At 36.2% G+C, this 12,311-nt stretch overlaps 1 protein-coding gene and 1 long non-coding RNA gene across 9 annotated transcripts in view; one reads left to right on the top strand and one right to left on the bottom strand.

Annotated features, from left to right (window-relative positions):
- Positions 1-12,311, top strand: part of LOC137496227 (uncharacterized) — a 385,312-nt gene that overhangs the window by 27,743 nt on the left and 345,258 nt on the right. For 4 of the 7 annotated variants that reach the window (XR_012382738.1, XR_012382737.1, XR_012382735.1 and 1 more), the window contains exons 4-5: positions 4,734-4,819; positions 5,016-5,097. This is a non-coding gene — a long non-coding RNA (uncharacterized lncRNA). The remainder of the gene's footprint in view (positions 1-4,733; positions 4,820-5,015; positions 5,098-12,311) is intronic. The other 3 variants (XR_012382739.1, XR_012382740.1, XR_012382736.1) reach the window with 1 other exon arrangement.
- LOC110439952 (transmembrane protein 236-like) overlaps positions 1-12,311 on the bottom strand; it is a 766,382-nt gene that overhangs the window by 4,210 nt on the left and 749,861 nt on the right. The gene's annotated exons all lie outside the window — the stretch shown is intronic.

Consider the following 12,311-nt stretch of genomic DNA (forward strand, 5'->3'; position numbering starts at 1 on the left):
TCGAGTTTAACAAACCTGCCATTTTGAAACGGAAAACCCAGAGTTTCTCTCATTTCAGGGTTAAACTACTCTGCAGATATCATTCCCCAGATGTCGCTGGTAAACACTCACTCATAAAACTACATATCTGCCTTCTTCTGGACTACATATGCATACATGCACTTCTCCTAGACACTCACGCCTGCTCACTCATCTAGCTTGATTACATTTGCACACCTGAGGACTTTCAGAGACTGATTAACACACACTATTTAAGCCACACATTCACCCCTTCAGTTTGCCGAGTCTTGTTTATCTGTAAGGTGACATTACAACGCGTTTTCCCTGTCTTGTTATTTTGTGTACTGACCGTTAGCCTTGTTAGCTTCTTTGTCTTTGCCTGCCGCCTGCTTTTCTGACCTCTAACCTGTATTGGACTGTGACTCTGGATTGCCCTCATACATCTGTTTGCCGGTATTGACCATTGCTTACTCCCCGGCGTTACAAGTTCAATGGTGCATCTAATTTGTCTTTAATACTGTTTAAATTGAATATTTATTTTATCACTAATTTTGTGATTTTGCCTTTTCTCTTTATGTGTATGGGTGTTTTTAATATTGTGATATAGGTCTTAAATTTAATACCTAATTATCTTAAAAAGGTCTTAAAGTCTTTAATTTGACATTATGATATTTGCATAAAACATGTAAATCATTTTACATTGTGTCTGTTAGATCAGCAGTATGCATTCTCAACACTGGAGTAGAGAGGATTATTACCTGCTCTTCACAAACAAAGTAGGCCTACCTGAAACTTTAAATTAGAAAAGGCTCAATAGTACAAAGGACAGATCCTTAATGCACTGATTTCTTCCCTTTGTGCTGCTGTTTTGGAAGTGTCTGCAGAAACCGGATGGAATACTTTAAGTGTTGCAAAAAGTTTGTAAGCCTAACTCATTGTGGTCAAAGTAGTTGAATAAATTAATAAAAATGAAATTGATGTAGGCAATATGGATTGTTTAAATTATTAACAAAGGAAGCTTAAGCTGGACCACAACAGATCATATCAATGTCATAATGAATGCTCAAATCATGTAGCCTACAGTTCAGGGCTATTCAATTGTGGCCCGCAGGCCGAATCCGGCCCCTGAGGCACTTTGTTCTGGCCCTCCAAACAGTGTGACCAAGACATCAAAAATAAATTTAGTTCAGTAGACAAACGGCCGCTATAAATATGAAGTTACGTGTGTCTTTTTTCAATAAAAGCACGAGCTGCAGTTGAAGCCTGCACAGAGCGTGAGTCATCATAAGCGAGTGGTGCGGACAGCCGAAAACATGTTTGTAGAAAGGGCTATTTGTACAATGCACTGATATCGTTAATAGGGATGCAACGATCAGCCGATTTCACTAACTGTGCTTTAATTCAACACAGTTTATTAATCGTAAAGTCTTCTCTAAGTCGCATTTCTGTTGCACGGGACGAAATGAAACCGCTGCAAAATGCCAAGTTGCCTGTGCGCTAGGCTTGGGCAGTATCCAAATTTTGATACCGTCAAACCGCCTCCATATTTTACCCCGGTATCCGGTATTACCGGCGTAATATAAAAATTATGACGTAAGGCTCAGACAGCATCACCAAACTGTTGGCTTGAGCCTAAACCATTCAGAAAATGAATACCTTCTATGCGACCTTAGATTCGCAGTCAGAGAGAGAGAGAGAGAGAGAGCCAAGCGACGCACAGCACCTCTCTCTCTCTCTCTCTCTCTCTCTCTTTCTCTCTCTCTCTCTCATACTAACACACACACACACACATCTCTCCTGCGATTTATTCAGTAATTTACTCCCACACCGTAAGAAGTCTGGTCGGCTCCCGCGATACTGCAGCGGGAATGCAGAGAGCTGTAATCGGGCCATAAAAATTATACCTGATAGGTCCCGAGTCCGACAGGTACATTTTGATTGACAGCTTTATAAAGCCCGAACCCGTTGACAGCCCGACATTATTCAAATGTGCTCATACACACAGCTCTAATGCATATTTTCAAGAATGAGTCATTTATATGTTTTAACATCATTTATTCGTAACAAACGTAGATATGCCACTTGGAAGTTGGAACAAAGAAATAAAATAAGTCCTCTGAAACATCGTAACATCTCAGCACTCTATATAGGCCTGGGTACATACACTTAGCTTTTAAATTGGCCAACACACAAATGAAAAGAAATCTTGCTAAACAAATAAAATTAAAATAAACTCTAAATGATGACGGGTATTTTGGCAATAACGAAATTAAGATAAAGGCTGTGCAAGGTTTGTTTCTCCACTTCTCTTCACAATCTGGCATTAGGGCGCGGTGAAGCTGAATATTAAAATAATAATGCCACCATTTGCCTGTATACTCTGTCTACGATTATATGGTTTAATAAATAGTTATTTATAATTGAAAAACCCTTTACTCACCAAGATTAGGCTACGTGTGTTTGTGGAGGAACATTTAAATCCACAGGTTTTAGCTCAGTCCTGCGCTCACAGGGTCCAGCAGCTGAACACCCTTTTCTTGCGGCTTCAGGCCGAGATGCAGAGTTGTGATCTGGCTGATTTTGCAAGTTTTGGGTAGGATTGTTTCTTCATCTTCTACCAGTCAGGAACATCCATTTAATTTTCCATGACAGCAGTTTCATTGTAGCGAGAGGCCTCGTCTTTTTACCTGTCAGCTTGCGGTTTAGGGCTCTACCGTAATACGCAGTGTATGAGCGACCGCAAAATACCTGCGGCTGGAATAACCGCTCCCTCTGAACTAGTGACTGGCTTGACCGCTGTCAAAATTCGCTTTTTTTTCCTACTTCGTCATCATTTGTTTCACCTTTGCAGGGATGGATTTTAATGCAGGGATTTGGATTTTTTCGGGTCTCGTCGGGTTCGGGCAAAGATCTTCAGCTCTAATGCAGACCTCTCGTTCATATTAGCCACGTCTCCCTTCTGTTTAGTCGAAACCGTAAATACTGCCAAACTGCAGGACACTTTGAAGCGCGACTCGTCACGTCACCTCTCCCTCTCCCCCTCTTCCTCTCTCCCCCTCCCTCTCCCTCCCCCCCCTTCCCTCTCTCTCTCTCCTCCACACTGTCCCGTGATGACAACCACACATACGTTTTTGGAGGCATTAAATAAAGGATATTTAATATTTTATGACGGTATAACGGTATTGAAACTGACACCGTTGCTATTTTTAGATCCCGCGGTATACCATAATACCGTATTACCGCCCAAGCCTACTGTGCGCTAGTTTTAAGTTTGAAGTACACCGAGGCTAATACGCACGCATACAGGATTAATTATAACAGCAGACGTTCCCATATCACGTCTTTTCTGCTTGCAAGTTTGTTATTTCTAGTTTAAGAATATATGACAATATGAGCGCACAAGCGAAGCGACGCGCTTGTGTCTTTCCGGGTGCGCGCAGTTGTGCGTGATCTTTCAGTGCAATGTAAACAAAAGCTATGTTAGACGAATTATTATTAAAATGATTATGTATGCATGAACGCAGATGACAACAACAGTTAATCTAAAGCTACATACCTAATATAAAGCTTGAATTTACATTAGATGTGATAACAGTGAAAGCATGATTATTCTTCCGACAATATAATTGTACAACCAAAATCTATAATTGTTGCATCCCTAATTGTTACGCAGTTCAAAACATAACATATGAATGTGTCTGAACGTAGAAGAAGCCTACTTCAGCAATGCACTGCTTTTGTTTTGCTCTGAAATACATTCAAATGTTTGTAAAAAAAAAAAGTCTATTGTACAATGCACTGATATTATCTAGTTTCAAAATACAATATATCAACATTTTAATGTAGAAAAAGCTAACGTGGCTGTCTTAAGGAGCAAAAATATACAGCATGTGGGCCCTTATATGCTGTTGTGTCATCACTCATATAGCAAGTCATCTCTCCGACCCTTCGTTTGGGATGCTTTTCATGAACTGGCCCCCATGACAAACTAATTGAATAGCCCTACTATAGTTTATAGCAAGCATAATGTTTTTAGTTAGATTGCACCATCTGTCATACATAGTAGGCCTATAGGTGGGTTGTTTTTACTTCAGAAAATATATTATTTGAGCACTAGAACTATAGAAACTGTATTGTGTAAAAAAAAAAAAGGCACAATATTTGGATCGATACTCTGTCGATACTCAGAATTTTGGTATCAGGATCGTATCGGTGCATTCCTAGTACGTTTGAAGTTCTGTCACTTTTGATTATGCAGATGAGTGAGGGGGATGACGTAATCATCAGTACCTATCAACAAACTGCAGCAGCTGACCCTGCCGGCACACGCCCTGACTACATTTGCATAAGGCTGATATTTGTTCGACGGGCCATGGATTAAAACTAATAGTATTGTAAATAATATTAAATTTCTTACACTGGTCGTTTAATGTGCTTCACAAGACCTCATTATGTCATCAGGAGAAACACAGATTCATCAAAAAATCGTTTTATTGTTCTACTGAAGAAAAAATGCACCTACATTTAGGATGTCTTGTGGAAGAGTAAATTAACTGGACATTTTTATATTTAACTGTCTCTTGAAGTACTGGAGTAGGTAATGTATATAGTACTGTCACATCAAATGTAGTTATGTCAATATAAAGTAAAAAAAGGAGGGTATATAGCTCTTCTATTTAAAAACCAAACTTCATAGTCCTAAAAATTATTTATTTTGTTTTCTGTTTCTTCAGGTTGGGACAGTGATATGTCATTGATCCTGATACTGGTTATCTATGATGCCTTTGATTGCCTTGTGAAATTCATCAAGATAAAGCAGGTCAAATTAAGTTCTATAACTTTGAACTTGCCTATTCTTAAAGAACAAACACCCTCCGAATTGTTGTTTTTTTTTTTTTTTTATACATGTTGGAGTTCTTGGAAGTATGAATCCAGAAAGTTGAAGTGTTTGTTCATGCTATATTTTCACTTTTTCTGTTAAATCACATTGGTACTTGTATTTCATTCTTTTGCAGAATGGTACCAGTATTCAAGGGCATCTGGATAGCATCAGAGAGAGTCTCCAGCCATATCTTCTTGCAGCTGGGTCAAAGAAAAGTAGGGTCCATTCTTGGTTTATTATAATTTACCAACATGTTCTACCCTGTCAGGCTTATGCTTGAACTATTGTTACTCGCTTTATATAGGTATAGGCCAATCCTAGGCTTCTTACTGGAAACCATAAATTTGAACACATCCCCTCCTGTGCTCCTTTTAGAATGGAGTTCAGAATTTTACTGTATGTTTTTAAGGTAATAAATGGTCAGGCACCACCTTATCTCTCTAAACTTATTAATGTTAAATTATCTGGCTGATGTTTAAAGACGTCAAACCAGAAAATGTTTTACTAAAAAAAACTATTACTTTAACAACCATAGCTTCTACTTCAATCGCTACTTCCACTACTACAACAGTGACAGCAACCTAAATATTGACAATGGTAAAAATACTTATGATAATGAAGAAATAAAAGGAAGACAAGGCAAAACAGTAATACTAATAATGGTAACAAAAGTAGAAGTAATGCATTTAATGATGATAGTGAGGAGGCGAGGGGAGGTTGGGAAATCAGGAACAAGACAAATAATAATAATACTAATACTACTACTACTACTACTACTACTACTACTACTACTACTAATAATAATAATTATAATAATAACAACAACAATAATAATAATAATAAATATAATATAATATTAACAATAATAATAATAATAATAATAAGAAGAAGAAGAAGAAGAAGAAAAAGAAGTAGAAGAATCTAGAAGAAGAAAATAAAAGAATGAGGAAAAAAGGAATAAATAGAAATGAAAGGGGAGGAAAAAATAGAAAGTAGAAAAAGAACAAGATAGGAAAAAAAGTAGAAAAATAAAGTGCAGCAGAAAAAATAATGAGAATAATAATAAAGAAACCATTACTATAATAATGATAATATACAAATAATAAGAACCATGTAAAGAATAAAATTGATAAGAAAAGTAACACGAAAAGAATAAATATACACATAAATAATTATTAAATTCAATAAATAGATAATATTGAAAAAGGATGGAAGATCAAGAGGTGGACAGATACATGTGACAACTATAAAACCATAATATACTCATGTTGATAATAATAATAATAATAATAATAATAAAACAACAGAATTAATAGTAATTTAAATTGGAAGTTATACTGTGTGTATAGTGTGTCATTTGCTTTGTGATGCTTTAAAAAAGTATGACGTGCGGCATGGATCGGTCCAGTGCAATGCCCAGGCTGTAGGGCTGTAACGATACACCAAACCCACGATTCAGTTCGTATCACGATTTTTGACCCACGATTCGGTTCGTATCACGATTTTTTATTTTTTTTTTCGTGTGGGGTGGGAAAAAAAAAGATTTTTAAAACTATTTTTTATTAAATAACATTGGAAAAATTTTTATAAACTAAACATCAAAGAACAATATTAACTATGCAAATTATTAACAATATAAATAGCCATATATAAAATAAATAAATAAATAGCCAAAGCTACTGTTTTCTTTGTAACAAAATACTGTTGAAAAACCAAACTAAACTCCATTGTGTAGATGGTTCAAGCATGTTGAAAATTATTTTTCAATCAAGTTCTCTTACATAGAAAAAGTAAATTAAATGGCTACTAGGGATGCTCATTTCGTTAATTTAGCTAACTGACAACCGCCGCTCATTAATCGGTATTAACGGTGAACTGGTCAAATTACTATTAATTTTATATTAAACAAATTGACGTGTCTATTTTGTGTCTGACACATTAAATATTGCATTTTAAAATACTGATTTATTTTTATATATTAATAGCGGAACAGAACAACAGAGCATCTTCACGCATCTGCATTTTTAAGCATTGAAGAGCAGAATAATCTAAATAAAATGAATAAAATAAATAGGACTGCCCTAAATTATTTTCACTTAAATAATTAATTTATATTACAAAACGAAAATACTGACTGATTATTTTTAATAACCGGGATAGGCTGTTTTTTTTCCAATCATATGTTTTTTTCTTCTGTCAAATCAAAATAGCTAACTTCCTCAAATTGCCCGCTCCACGGAAAATATGCATTTATTTAATGCCCCGCTGTTATTATTATAATCACAAAACCTTTTACATTTTTAATAGAAATCATTATTTTAAAGATTATGTCCTGATATAGTCTATGGTTTCCTCTCTCTCCCTCACGGTTCAAGTGCGCGCGCTGCGTGATGAAAAGACAGCAACAATGCGCGCATATGTTGACTTTTTGTTTTGTTGTTTAAATATGATATTGCATAAATCTCCGTACATGCTTTAAGCTGTAAAAAAAAAAGTAAAGCCTATTTGTTGCGTTTATTACGCAGATCCAGGTCAACATCAGCACTGGTTTAGCATCAACAGGTCTGTATCAAACAGCAATATTCTTCTTCCATTTTGCTTCTTTGGCAAATGTGTCTGTAGGCACAGGTTATACGTTATCGTCCCGCAAAATAAGTATGCCTTGAAGTTAAACAAGTGGCCGAAAATGAGGCGCACCTTACTGCCTTTACGTTGACAAGGAAAAAAGAAGAGGCGCGGTCCTCTTATGAAACGACTGAATCAGCTGGGTATCGATTGTGCAAAGTGTTGCTGTCTGTGTTGTTACAATTGTAATATTTAATACTATTGTGATATTCAAGATATGTATATTCATACAGCTTTGGATAACTTAAAACAACGATTAGACCATCAGAGCGGTCAATGCGTCCTGAAGTAAAGTGAAACGGCTATAAACTCCAGCAAGATAGAGTGATTATATGCAGAGCCATATACCTTTATCTATAAATAAAGTATAACTATAGAAACTGTGTTCATCTTAACTTAAAGCTTCGTCGTGCTTTCTGACCTCACGCACCTGTCAGTCAGCACTCTCAAAGGTTCAAACATAAAGTGCACAGCACGGTTACAGAAAAGTTTGCGCTGTTACCTGACATTGGTAAATGCCCATCCCTTCTGCGCAGCCACATTAACAGTGTGAGCAAATCATCGTATATGCGCTGAAATTCCGGCCGCTTTGACACCATTGGCAATGTTTCTGGCGTTGTCGGTTGTCAAGCGGGGTTAAGTTGGTTTTGTTTTTGATATCCCTGACACATTCAGACGGTCCCTTACTAAGAGCTCCGTGCGAGCTCTCCCGGCTAAATATTGCGAGGGCTTAAACGGAGCAGTGCTTGTAATGTCGAACAAAAAAAGTGTTAATTAGCTCAACTTTTGCAGGCACGCGTGACGTTATTGGAAAGGTAGTCACGGGGTGGGTGTGTCGCGATTCTTCCTTATCACACCGCGACACAAGATCGTAGATCTGAGTGTCGCGATTTCGATTTTATATCGTGTATCGTTACAGCCCTACCAGGCTGCTATGCCCACGTCACACTTACCCTATGAACGTAGTACATGTAAGTAGGGGTCTTTAGGAGTGTTTTTTTTTTTTTTCCAAATAATGGTTATTTTTTAATCTGTTGTTGGATCCACTGAAAGACAAGAAAAAAAATATATACTACTACTACTACTACTACTACTACTACTAATAATAATAGTAATAATACTAATAATAATAGATTTTAGAGACAAAAATAAGAGATTGAAAAGAACAAGAGGGAAAATAAAAAAGTACATAAAAACTGAATTACATTGTGGGCAAATACTAATAAATTTAATACAAGTTTTTTTTACCTTTTTAATTTATTCATTTTTATTTAATATCAGACACAGTTTCTACCTCTACCCGACCCCCTCTCCCCCCTTCCCTCTTGTTTGTCTACTGATGTAGGTGTTATTAATTCAGGCAAATTAGGCGAATTAATTCAGGCAAACAGGATCTTTAATGGAGATGTATTCTGTTAATACTTTTTTCCAGTGTAAGATGTGAATGGTATTTCATGATTTCCAGTTCATGAGGATAGTTTTCTTGGCGATAGTTAGAGCCACCAGTAGAAACTGGCCATTTGATTGATTTATATCTATTGTGGATATGTCGCCTAATATACAGAGTGAGGGACACAGTGGGATATGACATCTCATAAAGTTAGAGAGTGAATCAGTAACCTTTTCCCAAAATGTTTTAATTGAAGTGCATTGCAAGGCGTGAAGATACGTGTATGTGGTGTTTTGTGTGCAATGTGAGCATATTTCTGACCCATTCTAAATAATTTCTGCCCAGTTAAAGTACTTTATACTGTATACGTTGTAAGTTAGCCTTTTTAGTCATATGTTTTTGCAAATTTGAGTCCAGAATGCAGCATCGGAAGTAGTGGATAGCGATTGTATAACTAATTAGTTGTATGATTGTTATATAATTTTGTTTATTTTGGAGAGCAATTTTTGGTGGAAGATATATTAATAAACTGTGGTTTGAGGGGGGAGGTCTAGATTAATTGATTGGTTAAGTAGTTTTGATTTAATTGATGATTTGATTTGTAAATTTTCTAAGTAGCAATTACCTCTAATGCTGTATGTGTCTAATGCTGTATGTGCATATTCTATGAATATGGTGAATAGAGAGGGACAGAGTGGGCATTCTTGTCTAGTTCCCCGGTGTAAAGTGAAGCTGCGTGATGTTGGTCCATGAGTAATGACGGTAGCTGAGGGTGATGTCCCAAAACCAAACCTCTCTAATGTGGAAAACAGGAATTTCTAGTTTATTTTGTCAAAGGCTTTTTCTGTGTCAGGGGTTACTGTGATAGATTTGTGTTTGTTTAATGGTGTGTTAGGTGGTGTTAAGTGGTGTATTAGGTTTACGAGACGGATGGATTATAGATGGCATGATTTTTTTTTTAATTCTATGAGAAAGTGCTTTAACAATTATTTAAGTGTCTATGTTAATTAGTGAAATTGGATGATAGCTTAATGGTAATGTTGGGTCTTTATTGGGTTTGAGGAGGAGTACAATTGTGGCTGTGTTCATGGTAGAGCTGCACAATTAATCGTTAAAAGATCGCGATCTCGATTCGACCCCCTAGACCACAGGTGTCAAACTCAGTTCCAAAAGGGCCGCAGCTCTGCACAGTTTAGTTCCAACCCTAATTAAACACACCTGATCAAACTAATTGAGTCCTTCAAGCTTGTTTGAAACCTACAGGTGTGTTGGAGCAGGGTTGCAACTAAACTGTGCAGGGCTTCGGCCCTCCAGGAATTGAGTTTGACACCCCTGCCCTAGACGATCTTAATTCAGCATTTCTACGATTCTGCCAATCATATTTTCAAGTTCAGGAGAGAAGAAAAGGCAGCTGCACGAGTCATTGTTTCACACATGTTGCTCAGTGACATGGACACCTCCAAATGATGTTGAATGAGTCACATACTGTATTCATAAGGTATAATTCCCCTAAAAATGTAATTTTTCTCTTAATATAATGATGTTTTTGCGATCGGGAAATCACACGTGATGTGTGCTGCTGAACGTGAGCTGTTATCAGAGAGGGCGTGCGCACGCGCTCTACTTAATGATAGACGCGTGCGCGCCTACTTTAGTGAACAGAACCTGCATATGTTGCGAGTAACAGGTAATATAGTTGTAAATAATATTCAATTTGTAGCACAGAGTGATCGTTTGGGAGCCGCGCGCCAAGTATGAATAAGCACTTAGCAGTTAGAATGAAACTGAAAGTGTGCACATCATTTAAATGATCATATCGCATTTTAGAGTTATGATTACGGCAAGCACACCATAACAGCACCAAGCAACCCACAGTTGTGCATGAAAATAAATGTTTACAATGTTAGTATAAGTACTTTAGCCTATATATTGTTGAATATAATCTGATAATGGCAAATGTCTGATTTTACCAGTGAATTAAATTGTTTAATATGACAGATTGCAAGCATATATCTCAAACATAATAATTCAACATCAGAATTATTATAAGTAGAATAGAATTATTTATAGAAGCCAGTAGACCTACACATAATATTATTATCGAGGTTGTGCCATATGTTTGTTTTTTACCATACCTTTATTTTACATCTACAGAATTATGAGAAAATCGTTATCTTTATTTTAAGCAAAAAAAAAAAAAAAAAAAACGCGATTCTCATTTTAGACAGAATCGTGCAGCTCTAGTTCATGGTATTTTGATGTTTTGATTTTTGCTTCAATTCATTTATCAACCGGATGAAAAGTGGTGATAAAATAGACCAAAAGTGTTTGTAGAACTGGGAAACCATCAGGACCTGGTGATTTATTATTAGGCATAAGTTTAAGAGCATTAGAAATTTCTTGTTCTGATAAAGGGGATTCAATTTTTTTTTCAAGTATTTACTTGCTGTTCGATTAGTTAAGGTAAGTTGATGTTGTTGAGAAATGAATTTTTGTTATCCTGGGATGTTTTTTTTTTTTTGTAGGAATATAATTTATTGTAAAATTTTTGAAAAATCTGGTTTATCAAATTGTATTTATTGTGTTTAATTTGATTAGCCAGATATTTACCAGATTTGTTACTAAGATCAAAGTGTTCTTGTCGTAGTCTGTGAATAAGGAATTGAGTGTGCGCATTAATTAGTTTATTTAATAATAATTAATATTTCCTAAGTGAATCTTGTGTTTCTTCTGTTGGATCAATTATCAGATTACCTGCAGGGTCCTAAAAGCATTGAAAAAGTCTTAAATTTGATTATGTCAAATTAAGGCCTTGAATTTGGTATACAAAGTCTTGAATTTCGTTACAAAGGTCTTAATTTATTTATTTATTTTTGCCTTTCCTAAGATTAAGTTTATACTGTAACAAAATTCACTGTTACTAATGTAGGCTAATTAAAAATTCATGCAGCATGCTTCACGTCCTAGCAGAAAGTGCGAAAGCGTGCGCACCCGTTACTATGGTTACTAGTCAAGTGAGGTACAGAACAAGATGGTTGCTACCGTGATATACCTGGTGCTGGTGTTTTGTGTCTGGCGCTAAGCCAGAGAAATACAGTGGGGTTAAGTTTGTTTGTTTTCGGTATTCCTGACACATTTAGCGACAGACGGCATTAACTCAGAAAACTCTTACCCTAAAAAGATCTAATCTGTGTTTCCTACAAAAAGACAAAGCAGATTTTGTTTCTCAGCTGTCTTTTTCTTTTTTTCTCAATATTATGAGCATTGCTCCATTTAAACAGTCGCAATATGCGTTTAGCCAGGAGAGCTCAAGCTGAGCAGAGCTCTCAGTAAGGAACCGTCGGAAAAGTGCTCATTTTTTCGTTTTTTTTTTTTTTTCAAAAACAAAACCAACTTAACTCCGCTGAAAGACAT

Source organism: Danio rerio, chromosome 7 (genome assembly GCF_049306965.1).
Source record: "Danio rerio strain Tuebingen ecotype United States chromosome 7, GRCz12tu, whole genome shotgun sequence".
NCBI classification, from domain to species: domain Eukaryota; kingdom Metazoa; phylum Chordata; class Actinopteri; order Cypriniformes; family Danionidae; genus Danio; species Danio rerio.